This window comes from Nansenia antarctica, assembly GCF_963989245.1.
Source record: "Nansenia antarctica genome assembly, chromosome: 7".
In the NCBI taxonomy this organism is placed as follows: domain Eukaryota; kingdom Metazoa; phylum Chordata; class Actinopteri; order Argentiniformes; family Microstomatidae; genus Nansenia; species Nansenia antarctica.
The window spans coordinates 26,996,660-27,014,135 of NC_137677.1; positions in this window are offsets into that span (position 1 = coordinate 26,996,660).

Consider the following 17,476-nt stretch of genomic DNA (forward strand, 5'->3'; position numbering starts at 1 on the left):
CCTTAATAGTGTTCTGTAGGCTTCAGAGGTGAATCCCCTTGGAGTTTTGAAATACTGCGAATCTAGAAAGAAAATTTCTTTCTGGTGTGGCCTCATTACCTACAGGGAATAACGCATTCTGGACAATAAGCAAAAAGGACACTTTGGGGGTAATACAATAGACACAAACTCACAAGCAAATGGCATATGAAGGTTAATACAATAGACACAAACTCACAAGCAAATGGCATATGAAGGTTAAAGCTGAGAAATGCTCAACTACATTGTATGTCTTTATAATCTACTACTGTGGATGTCATATGTTGCATATAAAGTTATGCTCTGTATATATATATATATATATATCTGGTTGCGAAATATTGCTCTATTGCTCTATTTAAAAAAAGGTTTAAATTATTTTTAATGAAAAAGTATTAGAACGGATGATACTGAAATATATGTATTAATTAATTGGATTATATAATGTAAGCATAATTGTTAAGTATAAACAGGGGTAGGACAGGCTTCTTCCTACTCCTTTTCGAACAATTGATAGGACTGTACTCTACATATTAGTTTTTTTCCGTAGTTTTCACCGTAGTAAGGCCGTAGTAAGGCGATTCATGGTTTACTCCTAGTGTATCCATCTGCGCTGCGCGCATCAAATCCATCACCCGGAAATGTGATGTACCATACGTCATCATACCCGCGCCTGCATATTTGCATAACACATTTCCGGGTGTTGGATTTGTTGCGCGCAGATGGATACTATAGGAGTAGGAAGTAGGATGGGCAGGAACTGGAAAGAAGAGAGTCATTTCCTGTCTCAGGATAGGTCACACTGGATTGAATGACACACTGCATAGAAAAGGAAAACACCCAACTGGCATTTGTGCCACTGTAATAACCAGGAATCTGCTCAGCAAATGTTGCTGAAATGTGAGAAATATGAGGAACAGAGAAAGCTACTGAAATCAGCAATTCAGAAAGTTTTACAGTAGGGAGTTTACTTGGAAACACATTTAAAGTATACAACCAGATAATAAAGTATTTGAAAGAAACTGGATTAATAGATAAAATGTAACACCGCCCTCCCCAATTTTGCTTATTATTTCCATTTTCTATAATTCTTTCCCCTGTCAATCTGACGTTCCACACAGTCCGGTAGGTGGCGGTACTGCACCTTAAGTTAGTTGCCAACCGCCAATCCCAAAAAAAAAACGAAGAAGAAGACGCGGAAACAGGAAGTTCACATGTGTTGACCACCAGATCGCTTTTAGACTGTTATGATATCAGAATGGCAGAGATACAGCAGTTGAAAGTGTTTATCTCTGAGCGATTAACAGCGGCAGCTTTTGAGATATTCGGGGCGGTGGAAAGAACGATGTCAGAGTACCAAGGAGAAGTCTCCCGTTGCCAGGAGGAGAACCACCGTCTACGGACGTTGCTAAGCGTCCGTTTTCAACCGGAGATAAAGCTCCATAGAACAGGTTCGTTTTGATTACAGTACTACACTCAAGGCTGCAACTAGCTGCTACTCCGTTTTAATGTGAAGACCAAGTGATCTTGATGACTGAGGCATATGGGATGCTAGCCGGGCTGAGCGCCAAAATGCGTTTTGAACATGGAAACACCATGGATATGCTAGCTAGCTAGCTCTCAATGTCAAGCTATGGAGAGTGCTAAGCAGCTAGCGAACTACGTTTTACTTTACAACTGTAAGGAGGTGTTTCAATAGCTATTATTATATCATGTGAGAAACCTTGTATTATTATATAAAGTGAGCAACATTGTAATGTAGCTGTAGCTAGACACACTGACTTTAATGTAGCTGTAGCTAGATCGTAGATGGTAAGGCCCAATCCCAACACACCCCTTGCCCCTACAGTTTTGCCCTACCCCTCCATTTTGCACATTTACAAGTAGGGGTAGAGTGTCCCGATTCTTGTTGGGATAGAGGGGTAGGGAGAAGTGTTAGGGCTACATGGCCCTCCAAACAGAGTTGTTTCAGAGGCACACTCCAAACTGAGTTGTTTCAGAGGCACACTCCAAACAGAGTTGTTTCAGAGGCACACTCCAAATCTAGTGTTATGAGAAATCTCCCAGAATGCCTTGCGAATCATCGGTAAGATAGTGGCGAACTCACAAGCAACAAAAGAAAACCACAAAGGTCATTATGTTCTTCTTTAATACATTTGTAAAAGTGATGATAATCATCATATTATCTTAGTTTAATGTCCTTTCAATGTATTATAGACCTCTTCTTTATCACAAGCATAACAAAAAATCGCTAGTATGCTGATGTAGAATCGCGAGCGTTCATGCTTTTCTATGATACTACTGATGACGTATCAGGGACTTGAAGGGTTATCCCATTTAATAGGGGAAGCTTTCAACCACTATCCCTTGCAACTGTTCTGAGGGGCAAGCCGAAAAGAGAGTGGCTCTCCAGAACAAGGGGTAGGGGTGAAAAAGGGAAACAGGATTTAGCCTTGGTTACGAATCCTGGGCGCATTCAAAAACATTTGATTGGTGTTAGCACGAGAGTTCACCATATTGCTTAGACCAGTCTATCCTTTTAAATCCATCCAGTGTAGAGTGCACCATTCAGAGAGAGGTGTAGAGAATCAGGCCGCAGCCCCGTCAATGTGGAAGATGCTTTAGCACAACAATTCATAGTAGTGCCTAACCTCTGTTAGGTTTTTGGTAATCCGTATGTTTGTGAAATTAACTCCCCACTATGTGCCTCTTCCTTGGTTTACTCTACACAGATCCACCTTACAGCCCAGCTACCATGTCTGAACACAAGTCTACAGAGTCCCTGGGTTCTGGCTGTGGTTCTCCAGCCCAGACAAGCACAGAGCGGGGTCCCGAGATGGTGGCAGTAAAGCTGGAGGACTGCAGTCAAACACTGGAACTCAATGTGGTAGTGAAAGAGGGGGAGGAGGAAGTGATGGTGACAGAAGAGGAAGGAGGAGAAGAAGTGGTGGAGAAAGACATGATGGTGAAAGAGGAGGAAAGAGTAGAGGATGTGGAGGAGATGGATGGTAAGTTAATGTTATGAAGTTGTCTAATGTTAGGATGAGTGGAAAGTGATATTTAGATAGTTCTCTCCATTTCCCTCCTTTCCTTTACATTTCATATGGTCTGGTTTTTATTGAGAAATATTGGTGTGAATCACTGTTGATAAATATGTGTGAACGAGTGCGCACATTTTGGTTCTGTTACCGGACCAACCAACCAAAAACCACAAACCTGAACAAACTATCATATAGACCACCGCCAGGTCACGCCACTCAAGGGAGCTCAGATGGAGCTGGCCAGGCAGTGATAGTGTTAGGGTCAGAATGACCCAGACAGTGATGGGGTCAGGGTTAGATGGAGCTGGCCCAGGCAGTTATAGGGTTAGGATCAGACTGAACCAGGCAGTGATAGCGTTAGGGTCAGACTGACCCAGGCAGTAATAGGGTTAGGGTCAGATGGAGCTGACCCAGGCAGTGATAGGGTTAGGGTCAGACTGAACCAGGCAGTTATAGGGTTAGGGTCAGAATGACCCAGACAGTGATGGGGTTAGGGTCAGATGGAGCTGACCCAGGCAGTGATAGGGTTAGGGTCAGACTGACCCAGGCAGTGATAGGGTTAGGGTCAGACTGACCCAGGCAGTGATAGGATTAGGGTCAGATGGAGCTGACACAGGCAGTGATAGCGTTAGGGTCAGATTGACCCAGGCAGAAAGAGGGTTAGGGTCAGATGGAGCTGACACAGGCAGTGATAGAGTTATGGTCAGACTGACCCAGGCAGTGATAGAGTTAGGGTCAGACTGACCCAGGCAGTGATAGCGTTAGGGTCAGACTGACCCAGGCAGTGATAGAGTTAGGGTCAGACTGACCCAGGCAGTGATAGGGTTAGGGTCACACTGACCCAGGCAGTGATGGGGTTAGGGTCAGACTGACCCAGGCAGTGATAGGGTTAGGGTCAGACTGACCCAGGCAGTGATAGGGTTAGGGTCAGATGGAGCTGACACAGGCAGTGATAGAGTTATGGTCAGACTGACCCAGGCAGTGATAGGGTTAGGGTCAGACTGACCCAGGCAGTGATAGGGTTAGGGTCAGACTGACCCAGGCAGTGATAGGGTTAGGGTCAGATGGAGCTGGCCCAGGCACTGATCGTAAGGTGTATGTACCCGTTTGGTAAGCTAACCCCATACTTTTATTTCTCATTCTTCTTAGAAAACCAGACCACCTTTTCTGTTCTTCTGTTCAGTCAATGTGGAAGACGCTTTACTACAGCATCTCATAGTAGTGCATATCTTCTGTTAGGTTTCTGGTCATTTGTATGTTTGTGAAATTAACTCTCCACTGTTTGTGCCTCTTCCTTTGTTTACTACACAGATCCACCTCACAGCCCAGCTACCATGTCTGAACACAAGTCTACAGAGTCCCTGGGTTCTGGCTGTGGTTCTCCAGCCCAGACAAGCACAGAGCGGGGTCCAGAGATGGTGGCAGTAAAGCTGGAGGACTGCAGTCAAACACTGGAACTCAATGTGGTAGTGAAAGAGGGGGAGGAGGAAGTGATGGTGACAGAAGAGGAAGGAGGAGAAGAAGTGGTGGAGAAAAACATGATGGTGAAAGAGGAGGAAAGAGTAGAGGATGTGGAGGAGATGGATGGTAAGTTAATGTTATGAAGTTGTCTAATGTTAGGATGAGTGGAAAGTGATATTTAGATAGTTCTCTCCATTTCCTTCCTTTCCTTTACATTTCATATGGTCTGGTTTTTATTGAGAAATATTGGTGTGAATCACTGTTGATAAATGTGTGTGAACGAGTGCGCACATTTTGGTTCTGTTACCGGACCAACCAACCAAAAACCACAAACCTGAACAAACTATCATATAGACCACCGCCAGGTCACGCCACTTAAGGGAGCTCAGATGGAGCTGGCCAGGCAGTGATAGTGTTAGGGTCAGAATGACCCAGACAGTGATAGGGTCAGGGTTAGTTGGAGCTGGCCCAGGCAGTTATAAGGTTAGCATCAGACTGACCCAGGCAGTGATAGGGTTAGGGTCAGATGGAGCTGACCCAGGCAGTGATAGGGTTAGGGTCAGATGGAGCTGACACAGGCAGTGATAGAGTTATGGTCAGACTGACCCAGGCAGTGATAGGTTTAGGGTCAGACTGACCCAGGCAGTGATAGGGTTAGTTTCAGATGGAGCTGGCCCAGGCACTGATCGTAAGGTGTATGTACCCGTTTGGTAAGCTAACCCCATACTTTTATTTCTCATTCTTCTTAGAAAACCAGACCACCTTTTCTGTTCTTCTGTTCAGTCAATGTGGAAGACGCTTTACTACAGCATCTCATAGTAGTGCATATCTTCTGTTAGGTTTCTGGTCATATGTATGTTTGTGAAATTAACTCTCCACTATGTGTTTCCTCTTCCTTTGTTTACTACACAGATCCACCTCACAGCCCAGCTACCATGTCTGAACACAAGTCCACAGACTCCCTGGGTTCGGACTGTGGTTCTCCAGCCCAGACAAGCACACAGCGGGGTCCAGAGATGGTGGCAGTGAACCTGGAGGACTGCAGTCAAACACTGGAACAGAATGTGGTAGTGGAAGAGGAGGAGGGAGAAGTGATGGTGAAAGAAGAGGAGGAAGGAGGAGAAGTGGTGCAGAAAGATGTGATAGGAGAGGAAATAGAGGACACACATTTGGGTGGTAAGTTCATGTGATGAATTTGCTAATGTTAAAATGGTATTCATTAGACAACTCCTAGTCAGTGCTCTATGGTGTTAATTGTGTACTACTGTAACAGTCAATACTTAATTTGACAGTGCCTCTTTAGTCTCTTCTATTGTGGCATTGACAAGTCTCTCTTGAACTCTGTGTTCAGTCATTATATTCTACAGACCCCAGAGATGTTGTCACTTCTGCCCCGATACTGTTTTTTGCCACCGATACCGATCACAGATAATCTATGAGAAATATCGGCCGATATACTGCCGATACCTATCAAATAATAGCCTAATACTAATAGGATAATAAAAAAAAGAAAATTAGTGTGGATGAGACAATTGACATTTAGAGCATCCGATAAAGCGAGGCCTAGGCCTAAATGTTTTAAAAGTCTTTTAAAAAATCTCCACAAACCTTTTGCTAGGCTGGCCGAGTTGTGTCTGTACACTTTCTCTGCCTTTTTCTTCTCCTTCTCTGCGGTCAGCTTTTCAAACTCGCCATGCTCTGCTACGTGATGCACAGTAAGGCCCGATCCCAATTCACCCCTATGACTCTGTTTCACCCCTCCTGCTCTGTTTCATGTTTTCATCGGGGGCTAGGGGGGAGGGGGAGGGCTATGCACGGCTCAGTTTGGAGATTCTTTGGGACCACGTTAGATTTCGGAGCCATAACCCTACCTCCCAGGATGCATTGCGAATCATCTACAGAAATCTGATTCCGCTCTAGGCAATGCGGAAGACAACCACACATGTCATTACTTTTTACTCTGTGATTACTTGGTAATAGAGATTTGAAAAATTATGAAAATTATCTCATTATCTTAGTTTAATGTCATTCAATGCATTGTAGACCTTTTTTTAAAAATAACAAGCATAACCAAAAATATATAACTAAAAAATAACCAATATATGCCGATGTGCTGTGCCTATGCTTAACATAGAAATACACCGTTCCAAAGTCCAGCGCGCTTCAGCCAAGTTTAAGATCTGAGGGTTTTGGTGCTCAGCAGTAGAGGACAATAATAGCTAAACTATAACCTGGGCACTTCCATTAGACTACCAAAAGCAAGACAATGGAGCACTCATATCTGTGCGTTTGTCACCCTGTTCCTCTGCAACAAACGCAGAGATTGTATGAGCGCCCCGGCGTCCCAGTCCAATAGAAGCGCCAGGCACAGCCTCCCCATAGAAATACACCATGTCATCGGAGCGCGATTCACATTTCTCAGATGTACAATCCTGTTTAAAAATAAATAATAATAATCTTACATGTGTCGTTTGACAGCGGGTGATGGATTTGATGTAAAGTTATCTATCAAACATTAGGCTGATTTGTGAATGTTAGTCACGCGTTAGGACCTATTTCATGTCGCATTTCTCCTCTTTGATGGCATATGACGCTATAGCTATGGCACTTATTAAACCAAAACACGCAATCTAATCCAAGCAGTTGTTATTATGTAATATTATTGATGGGTTATATCATGTTCTGACTAACAGCGGCTGTTTCTCCAGCGTTCCTGTCACATCGAATTTCGGAACGCCATGAAAATAAATCTGCCCTCCGTGTCTAATGTTATCTATCTAACGTTACATGTTTTAAGGCTGATCTGTGCATGATACTGGTGCATTTTGACATACTTGCATTGACATGTTGCATTCCCCCCTTTGATGGCAGATGATGCCTGAAATTTACCTTAAGTTCAGCCGCGAAGTTCTTGCATGGTTTTCCTATCTCAGTGCAGACTGGCAGGGTAGGAGCACAGGATGATAGCCTACAGATCACCTATTCTGCCATGGTCTGATAATGAAGCATTGTTTTTTTTTGTTTGATGACTTTGATCCGTTAATAGTGTAAAACCGAGCGTCAATGCTTTTCTATGACACTACTGATGACGTATCAGGGTCTTGAAGGGTTGTCCCATTTCATAGGGAAAGATTTCAACCACTATGGCTTGTGGCTCTGTTCAGAGGCCTTGGCTCCAAAGCAAGTGGCACTCCAACACAGATAACATTTGCGTATCTGCAACTTCTGCACATGCTTCTGGTTAGGGGTGTAACGGATCACGGATAATCCGTGATCCGTACGGATCGCCCCCCCACGGTTCGGCACGCATGTGTACCGCGGATCAATTGCAAAATGTAACCAAGTAATAATATTACTTAATATTAGTTAATATCCCTTGTAAATCACAATGTAGAGTTGCCATGAAAAGATAGACGCGACAGTTGCGTGCTTTCTTTTACTCTAAAGCGCAATGATAGGTTGATAATGGGGGAAAAAATCCAGAACAACAAGGCTGCGTTCGTAAATTCGCTCTGGAATCTGATCAGCATTCATGGAACGCCTCTTGTCCAATCAAATTACTTGGTCCCTTTATGACGTCGGACCCAGTGTGCTCTCCGGCGCTCTCAGCAAATTTACGAACGCAGCCCAAGTGTTTCATGGCGAGTGCTGCTAATGTTGGCGACAGAGAAGAACTCGAAATGCCTCCCTCGTCATTTAAATCCCATGTATGGGAACACTTTGGCTTCTCTGTCAATTATAACAATGACGGACAGTGTCATTGGAAGTGTGGTTGATAGAAAAGTTACGGTGTTTAAGCGTTGTGCAACGAGAAAGTCGTACGAGCATGGCCACACATTTGACGGGAGTGTTGACGGGAGGCACGAAAAAGGCAGCTTGATAACTTCTGATAATGTAGCCAATTTTTTCATACCATGTTTAAAGTAAGGTTTCACTTTATTATATAGTTAAAAGTGGCAGAAAACATGTTTATTTGTCTGCTTTAAAGAGCCCAGTCATTCACTGCTGCAACCAGGTGCCTCCTCCCTCTCTCCTACTGCATCATTTAAGTTGAATGAATGAATGAATGAATGAATGAATGGTCTTTATTGTCATTAATATAGTACAGGTACCATACAACGAAATTTGTGAGGGGTGGCTCCCCTGGTGCTAGGAAAAAAATACTAAAAACAAGAAGGGAAAAGAGCTGGTTTACATAAATAAAGGCTATGTGTGGTGGCCTGGGAAAACCCGTCGGATGTCGCTGGCGTTCGTTCGTGGCAAAGAGCAAAAATAGATGGAAATCGCGATTTTGGCGATTTTGATATTATGTGGTATTCTAGTACTTTGAACTCCATACTACATTATGGTGAATAAACATTTTAAGAAAACAAAAGAGAAAGTACTTATTTTTATGTTTTTGTGGTGGGTAGTTTGCTAGAGAAACAAGGTCATTCTCATTTCCTAATTTCCTCATTCTCAGTTAAGCAACGCACGCACACATGAGCGAAAGGAGAGACGATACTTCCACCTGTGTTATTGCCAGTTTACTGATGCTCACAATATAAGCATAAAGTAATAACATCTTAACTAGAAGACACACAAAATTGGATCTGTCCCTCGCATACCGACGAGGCGAGCAGACTAACACCGCATCACAAGCAGACAAACGAGACCGGCCGATCTGCATAGGCTCCTCCCCCGACCCAGAGGAGAAAGGGGGAGAAATCACCTTTCACTTTTTTTGACATGATACATTAAAATGCTCATAACTTTTTAAAATAAAGGGCTATCTCGGTCATTCAACCAGTTATGAATAGCTGAGAACTTCTAATTTATGGAAATATAAAAAAATGAAAATGTCAAAATGCCACCATGTGAAGGGTTTTCCCAGGCCACCACACATATCCACTATCCACTATACTATACTATACAAATAAAACACTGTGCACTGTACTCTATGCTATGCTATAAATATCCTAACATTTCCTATCTCTGAACCTTATGTGCATGAGGGTTGTCATAGTATGCACATAGTATTATTGCACATTCACACATTGAATGTGTGTTTCTGTTTAATATGTAGCCTAATGTTTGAGTGTAGAATATGTTATGTATATATATATATATACCAGTTTTGACATCTTGAATGTTGTTGGGTTTTACACAGTAAAAGTGGTGTTTTTACAGAATTCGAGGAAAAAGCTTTTTATTTGTATTTGTATGTTTTGTGTTGATCCGAAAAATGATCCGATCCGTGACTCAAAAACCGTGACACGATCCGATCCGTGACTTAGGTGATCCGTTACACCCCTACTTCTGGTGCATACTGGGAACTGGAGTCCTAAGGTTATAAACACATATCACCAGACACACTGCTGACATATTTTAGTTTAACATGAGCATGAGAGAGTGGCTCGTTTAGGTTAATGAGCATGTGACAATGAATTGGCTCAAGTTGTTTGTGTCATTGATAGGGCTGTCCCTAACGACTATTTTTCTGACGATTAATCTAGCGATTATTTTTCCGATTAGTCGGTTACTCTAACGACTAATTTAACAATTAGTCTAACAATATATTTTTTTACAGTTCGATTAATGTATCACTTAATTTTCCTCAAAATAATGGCTGTATTGTCTCTCTCTGTTTAACAGTGTCTATATAAAGCACTCTGGGTAATAGCTGCTGCTCTTATAAAACAAAGCAGCGTATGACATGCACATTACTCAGACGGCCACCCCTTTAAATGATCAGCTGATGTATGGGGGCTGTCTGTGGGCCCGCAATTAAACACAGACACCTTTAATTCGGCGAACTGCTACTACTACTACTGTAACTGCCTCTGTCAAACAGCCCCAGACACAGGGCACACTCACTGCTATGTTTAGCCAACTTGAATGCCAACATGGCCATCAGGGTTTTTCCTGGCTCAAAATGAGGCGGAGGTGGTACCAGTGGTGTTTGACATCGGGGGGGACCCATGAAGCAGGGCTGTCTGGGGGTCCTTTAACATCAAACACTTAATTTCTTGCTTTCTGGTTAATTAATATGCACCAATTTGTGCCCTTTCTGCATCAATTTATGGTGGAATTATTTATGTAAAGGAAAACACAATATTCAGGCACCAGATGACCATTCAAAATATAATGTAATATAATGCAATATAAGGCTCTCAGGCATTCTGTACTTTCAAATATGTATTCTCCTTGAGCAGTCAACATACTATCAGCTATTTTGCTAGCAGAAACGAAAGCTAACTTATTTGCGAAACAGCGCCCCCGCCACCACGTCGGCGCAGTGCCGCAATTGCAGTTAGAAATGACAGAAATCCACTGAGTGCAACGAAAATCGAAAATACGACCGTCAGTTTGTCGAGAGCTGGAGGCGGCTAGAAATATGACGGAGGCGGCCGCCTCATAATTCTCTATGCAGGAAAAACCCTGGCCATTTAGAAGTCTGTCCATCACCACAACACATAGCTAGCTAGTAGCTACATGGCTAGCTAACGTTACTCTCGCTGCTATGTTATGATTAGCTAAATTGATGCTAACGTAGCATGCGAGCTACGAGCTAGATAACGTAGGTGCGAGCACCACAATGACAATAGGCTACCGTAGCTAGCCAGCTACATAGCTAACGTTACTAACACCAGAAGACAAGACATACAAACTGTATAGAAGATTGATACATTGAAAAAGGCATGAATATTTTCTGTTTTTCTCCCTCCCCTCCACCCACCCCTCCCTCTCAAACATGTCTGCATGCATATATACATATAGATTTGCCCATCTACACACACACAAATATAAACAAGTTTACGACTAGCAGATCTTCTAGTAGGCACTAGGGGTGCAACGGTTCAGTTGGCCCACGGTTCGGTACGGTTCGGTATTTTGGGTCACGGTTTTCGGTACGGTTCGGTTCAGAAACAAATGCTACTATTTATTTACAAACTGTTACTTTACTTTATTTTGCTTATACATAATATGGAACTTTAACATACACATGTATATGTTATGTATATAATGTATATATAATTGTATATAAACAAAAAACACTTTCAAAATGTCCAAAAATAAATAAACACTTTCGAAAGTAAAAGTGCACTTTAGCCTTGACAGCTGGTAGCCCGTATACAAACAGGAGGAAAACAAATTCACACTACAAAAGTAACACTTTCCACATAGCGTTCCAACATGTCATGTGTTGTATTCCAACGAGTTGCGACATCGTGGATTAATTTGTGTTTTGGTAAATCTAACATATCTTGTTTAATTGTCAGAATATGGTGGGCTGTGGTGCTTTTGTGGAAGAAAGTGACTGCATGTCTGATCTTACCCAGGAGGCGGGACACCGGGGTTATTGCCACTGCCTTCTTGGCGGCGAGATTTACGACGTGCGCAAAGCGGCCGATCTGTGGCCCCAGTCCACCAGCTTCATGGATCGCATTTACGATATTTGCTGCGTTGTCTGTTGTTACGGGAATTGTTATGTTTGGCCTCTCCAACTTCCACTCAGTCACTGCATTTGTTAGTTCCTCTGCCAGGTGCGCGCTGGTATGGCTTTCGTATAGTGGACGAGTTTGCAGTACTGCGCTCTTCATCTCCCAATCCGGTGACATGTAGTGGACCGTGACAGTGAGGTAACTCTCCGTTGCCCGGGAGGTCCAACCCTCCGTAGTCAGTGCAAAGCTCTGTGTTTTTGCCAAATCGTCTTCAATGCCTCTGCGCGTTGTTTGGTAAATACCGGGGATTCTTTTGGTGCTGAATGATGTACGGGAGGGGACACTGTAACGGGGCTCGAGAGTTTTTATCAGATTTCGAAAACCCAAATCTCCAACCACCGAAAAGGGCTGCAAATCCTTTGCAATGAACATCCCCACTGCATTGGTTATTTTTTTGTGTTTCTCTGAAGTGGTAGTGTACGTCTGTCCGAACGCATCAGAGAGAGACTGCTGTCTGCTCACTGACGCTACCTGACTGGCTTTCCTGCTCCCAGTCAGTGTTATCGTTGAGTGGTAGCGGCGAATATGCTGGTTCATGTTAGAGGTGCAACCATTTGCATATGGCACACGCTTTAAGCAGAGCTTGCAGACAGTAATATTTCTGTCCACTGTTTCCCCCCCCTTATTGTCGTATTCAACGGGAAAAGCGAAATGACCCCACACCGCAGACTTGTAGGAATCCGGGGCTTCCTCAAACTGTTGCGGCGCTCTCAGAGCTAATTTACGAACGCAGCCAAATCGCAGCATAAACCGAAAACCGTCACGGTTCACTAGTGAATTGAGCCGTGGAACGCAAACCGTACCGTCCGTAAAAAAACCGAGAACCGTTGCACCCCTAGTAGGCACCCACTTCTTTACATATTTCATGGGGTTCCAACACTCAAGAGGAGGTCCAACTAGTTAAATAAAGATAAGAGCTGAGGTGTTTTCAATTCTCAGTTGTGTGCGCAAAGGTGTGACAACATTATTCATTTCTGAAAAACCTCTTTCCCAATCTGCACTACTCACAGGAATGGTATCAATTGCATGTCTGAGTTTAAGAAGGGCTTTCTGCATGGTGATCTGTGTATGGTCTATTATGTTTGGCAATATAATATGCTATATTGAAGACATTCTTAGTGGAGGCTAGACACTCCTCTTGTGTTTTCAGAAAGTTTGACTCCAAAGTGTTTTCACCCTGTTTTTTGTTTTGTTTGTTTTTCTACTATTTCTTCTGCTAGCTTGTGGCTCTGTGAGACACTGTGTTCTTGTATCTTCTTTCTCAAAGATTTCATTTGTTTCTCCCTGGTTCTGCCATATTGGCCAATGGAGTCCACCTGGAGTCCTTATCAAACTCTACCTAGCTATGACAGATTCAGTTAATCCATTAATCAGATACCCAAAGCTAAATATATAAGCTGCAATAAATTATTTTAGAAACACTCCAGAGATGTGGTGTTACTTCTGGCACTGCTGAGTCTATGGAAGCAGCACTTGTTCTCATGTTGTTTCTAATCCTGTATATGTTCCTATTCTTACAGGAGAGAGCTCCAACCCAGACTCAGACATGGAGCCCAGATCCACCGCATCAGGAAGCCATAAACAACACAGACGGAGGAGGAGGAGCTCAAGACAGAAGAATCACCACTGTTTAGATTGCAGTGAGAGTTTCATTTGTCCAACTCACCTTAAATCACAACCACAGACTCAAGGAGGACAGAAGACTCACTCTTGTCTTCAGTGTGGAAAGAGATTTGGTTGTATGAGCAAACTAAAGAGACACCAGAGAATACACACAGGAGAGAAGCCATTCTGCTGCTCCCAGTGTGGGAAGAGTTTCAGTGTGGCAGGAAACCTAAAGACACACCAGAGAATACACACAGGAGAGAAGCCATTCTGCTGCTCCCAGTGTGGGAAGGGTTTCAGTGAGGCAGGACACCTAAAGACACACCAGAGAACACACACAGGAGAGAAGCCATTCTGCTGCTCCCAGTGTGGGAAGGGTTTCAGTGATGCAGGAAACCTAAAGAGACACCAGAGAACACACACAGGAGAGAAGCCATTCTGCTGCTCCCAGTGTGGGCAGAGTTTCAGTGATGCAGGAAACCTAAAGAGACACCAGAGAACACACACAGGAGAGAAGCCATTCTGCTGCTCCCAGTGTGGGAAGGGTTTCAGTCAGGCAGGTGACCTAAAGAGTCACCAGAGAACACACACAGGAGAGAAGCCATTCTGCTGCTCCCAGTGTGGGAAGAGTTTCAGTGGGGCAGGAAACCTAAAGACACACCAGAGAATACACACAGGAGAGAAGCCATTCTGCTGCTCCCAGTGTGGGCAGAGTTTCAGTGGGGCAGGAAACCTAAAGACACACCAGAGAATACACACAGGAGAGAAGCCATTCTGCTGCTCCCAGTGTGGGCAGAGTTTCAGTCAGGCAGGACACCTAAAGAGTCACCAGAGAATACACACAGGAGAGAGGCCATTCTACTGCTCCCAGTGTGGGAAGAGTTTCAGTCACGCAGACGCTCTAAAGAGGCATCAGAGAATACACACAGGAGAGAAGCCATTCTGTCCTGTGTGGACACATTGACATTGTTTAATGATGGGGGGGGGGGTTTAAATGTGATTTTCTTATTTTTGATGTTATGAAAGTTTAAAGGTTGAAGAGCCTCAATGTAACAAACTACAGTTTTAAGATCACTTTCTTATACTTATAGTTTGTTGTCTCAGTGTTATGTTTTTATTTCTGTTCAGTTCAGTTGTGTACGTGTTTTTGTAGTCCACTAAATCTAGGACTACAATTCCCCAGATGTCTAGCCATTAGGTGAAATATTTGACACGTGTGTTGTGCATTGGCTAATAAAGTGATGCTGTTTGAACCCTTTATACTCCTGCATTCACTTGTCACTGCTTTATGCCTGAAGAAGATCTATGACCGAAAGCTTGCAATAAAATAATGATTTTTGCACAGATTTCAGTGTGCGGATGCTGCTTTATTCACTCTAAAACAATTCATAATCAAAGAGTGTAAAAGCTGTACAGTAAAAATAATAATAACTTTTATTTGTATAGCGCTTTTCCTGCAAGCGTTGCAGCTCAAAGTGCTCCAATCGTTATATAATCATAATATAATTATTTAGTCATTTAAAGGCAATATTAAAAAGATGGGTTTTTAGCCTTGACTTGAACATATTTGCTGAGGTTGCATCCCTAATGTAAACTGGCAGTGCATTCCACAATTTGGGAGCATAAAATGAGAATGCAGCCTCACCACCTTACATGTGGTACACAGAAAAAAAACTGCGTCAGATGACCTGAGAGCTCTATTGGGCTGATCTGCTAGCGAAAGGTCTGAACATATTCTGGTGCTGTGCCAGTGAGAGCTTTATAAACAAGCAGAAGGATCTTGAAATATATTCTGAACTTAATGTGCATGGCTTTTATTTACCTCAACACAAGAGAGCACCATGCTATTATAGAGACAGACTGTTATAGAGACAGACTATTATAGAGACAGACTGTTATAGAGACAGACTATTATAGAGACAGGATATTATAGAGACAGACTATTATAGAGACAGGTTATTATAGAGACAGACTATTATAGAGACAAGCTGTTATAGAGACAGACTATTATAGAGACAAGCTGTTATAGAGACAGACTATTATAGAGACAGACTGTTATAGAGAGAGGCTGTTATAGAGACAGACTATTATAGAGACAGACTGTTTCAGAGACAGGCTGTTATAGAGACAGACTATTATAGAGACAGACTATTATAGAGACAGACTATTATAGAGACAGGCTATTATAGAGACAGACTATTATAGAGAGAGGCTGTTATAGAGACAGGCTATTATAGAGACAGGCTATTATAGAGACAGACTATTATAGAGACAGACTATTATAGAGACAGGCTGTTATAGAGACAGACTGTTATAGAGACAGGCTGTTATAGAGACAGACTATTATAGAGACAGACTATTATAGAGACAGGCTGTTATAGGGACAGATTGTTATAGAGACAGACTATTATAGAGACAGACTATTATAGAGACAGACTATTATAGAGACAGGCTGTTATAGGGACAGACTGTTATAGAGACAGACTATTATAGAGACAGACTATTATAGAGACAGGCTATTATAGAGACAGACTATTATAGAGACAGACTGTTATAGAGACAGACTATTATAGAGACAGACTGTTATAGAGACAGACTATTATAGAGACAGACTATTATAGAGACAGACTGTTATAGAGACAGCCTATTATAGAGACAGACTATTATAGAGACAGACTGTTTCAGAGACAGACTATTATAGAGACAGACTGTTTCAGAGACAGGCTGTTATAGAGAGAGACTATTATAGAGACAGACTATTATAGAGACAGGCTGTTAAAGAGACAGACTTTTATTGAGACAGACTATTATAGAGACAGACTATTATAGAGACAGACTATTATAGAGACAGCCTATTATAGAGACAGACTGTTATAGAGACAGACTATTATAGAGACAGACTGTTTCAGAGACAGACTCTTATCTTTTCAGGAAGGTACAGTATGTCTAAAATGCAAGGTCATTTATCCTATTTAGTGCCCCAAAAAAGTAGCTTATACCTTAAGTAGATTGTCAGTCAGATAATAATTATATTTAAGACACCCTGACCCTATTTCTTGACTCAAAGTGACCTTTAAACATTTCATGAGGAAAAACATGATACTATCAGCTCCCACAAACGTTGCTAATCATTAACAAAAAGGCCTCAAAGAAATGAGAGAATCACACTGAACATTTCTACCATAACATGAACGATACCACAACCACATATGATGATTTAATTAACAACAATTAATTAGCAATAACACATCTTCTTCTTCGGCGTATGGGTTGTTGTTTTCCACTCCACCAGGCTCGGGGCCGAGGGGCTACCCTTTTACCACCCCGAGACCTGGTTGAGGGGCTCACCCGGGCTATATTTCTGGACACCCCTCCAGAAGCCACGTCATCGTCTCGTCATCTAATACCGACAGACCATGCATCCCGTTGGCGAATTTGCGAGAAGGGTCCAGCTGCGGACATCACGCCTATCACCCGGAAGCTTGATGGACCATATTTGGTTGGAGCGCGTCATCATACCGCGCCATTATATTTGCATAGACTACGTCATCGCCTTACGACGGTGGAAACCAAATAAACACATTTCCAGCAATGGATTCTACAGTTAGGCCCATATATATATTTGGTCACAGACAGAATTTGTGTTATTTTAGCAGGAAACGCTTGCCTCAGGCTGATTCACCAAATGGCTACTATGAAGGTATGTTTTTTTCAAATCATTTATGCAAGAAATGTTTATACTAAGGATAGTTGATAGTTGAAGTGACTGGATGAAAAGGTAATGTTGTGGCTTATGCCTTGTTGTGATTTTAATAGATAGCTGGAACTCAGCCATATGTTTTACGTACCATTTTCTAGCATTGACTA